Source organism: Sapajus apella, unplaced genomic scaffold (assembly GCF_009761245.1).
Source record: "Sapajus apella isolate SASKATOON/1434 unplaced genomic scaffold, GSC_monkey_1.0 scaffold109, whole genome shotgun sequence".
Lineage (NCBI taxonomy): Eukaryota > Metazoa > Chordata > Mammalia > Primates > Cebidae > Sapajus > Sapajus apella.
The window spans coordinates 4,147,207-4,148,662 of record NW_022437049.1 but is presented as its reverse complement, the minus strand read 5'-3'; the positions used below and the strand labels follow the sequence as shown (position 1 = coordinate 4,148,662).

The following is a 1,456-nucleotide window of genomic DNA, read 5'->3' as shown; positions in this document are numbered from 1 at the left end:
AAAGAGAAGCAGTCATATTTCTTCTAACCCTGACCCCCTCCTGCCCTATCTATCCCATGTCTTGCATCCTGTTCTTCCCTCTATAGTAGTCTGTGCTGGAGTTCTGACTAATATACTCCCAAGAATTACACCCTATCTTTACAGCATCAGAAGTTTTCTCTAAAAAAGATAGATTACACCATCGAGCTGTTATGGGTTGGCTCTATTCTGATTCACAGAAGAGAACAGTGAGTACATGGCACAGCCCTTAGCTTTCATTCATTAGACTTTTATACAAATCACATTTCTTGGCCTGGCATGGTGGCTCACGCCTGTAATCCCAGCATTTTGGAAGGCCAAGGCGGATGGATCACCTGATGTCAGGAGTTCAAGATCAGCCTGGCCAACATGGTGAAACCCCATCTCTACTAAAAATACAAAAATTAGCTGAGCATGGTGGTGGGCACCTATAATCCTAGCTACTCTGGAGACTGAGGCAGGAGAAATACTTGAACCCAGGAGGCAGAGGTTGCAGTGAGCCAAGGTCACACCATCGCACTCTAGCCTGGGTGACAAGAGCAAAATTCTGTCTCAAAAAGAAAAGAAATCACGCTTCGGTGCTCACTTCAGCAGCACATATACTAAAATTGGAATGATACAGAGAAGATTAGCATGGCCCCTGTGCAAGGATGACATGCAAATTCGTGAAGCATTCCATTAAAAAAAAAAAAAAAAGGAATCACGTTTCTTAGAGACAGGCCAAAATCACCTTTCATGCAACTCTGAGCCATGATAGAATCACACTGCCTGCCAGTCCACAGTTCTATCTCTAAACACTTCAGTCTGTGTATACACAGCAATGTTTCAGCACTTGTTAGGATATTTTTAACCTTTATAATTTTTCTAATGACTTGATTAAGACAAAGTTCTAATCCTTGTGTAGAAATAGAATATAATCCAAACAAAGATGAGAACTATCAGGTGTGCTTAAAATGGTAACTAAGAGAAAAACTGTATGTCCCATTAGGGGAAAGAAAGAATAAAATTAAAGAGCATCCTTCCTACATGCCACAAAGCCAGAGCTGGCCACCACAGTGGCTGTAAAGACATGGGTGAGTAAACACAGACACAGCCCCTGCCTCAGGTTATCTGCAGTCCAGTGCTAGAGACAAATATTAATGAAATAATCACACTATGGCAGATGCTGCAAAGGAAAAGACCATGGTGCCAGGTGTGCTGATTATGAGGGTACTGACTGCCTCAGAGAAGTCTGGGAGGCTTCCCGGAAGAGGTGCTGGACGAAGATCTGAGAATGGGTAGCAACGAACTATTAGATGAAGGGGTGTGTGGTGAAGCAGATGCTACCAGTGCCCTGCTCAGTTCCCCTGTCACTACATTCCTGGGCAGTACGATAGCATCTTACTGCAAACACATGTGACTTTTTGCTCAAGTGCTTTCTCTGGCCATAGGAGTGGCC

General features: G+C 43.6%; 1 non-coding gene across 1 annotated transcript; it reads left to right on the top strand.

Moving 5' to 3' along the window:
- The first annotated feature begins 596 nt into the window (after nt 1–596).
- Nucleotides 597–703, top strand: LOC116537381. The gene has a single exon (XR_004263098.1). It is a non-coding gene; the product is annotated as a U6 spliceosomal RNA (small nuclear RNA).
- The last annotated feature ends 753 nt before the right edge of the window (nt 704–1,456 follow it).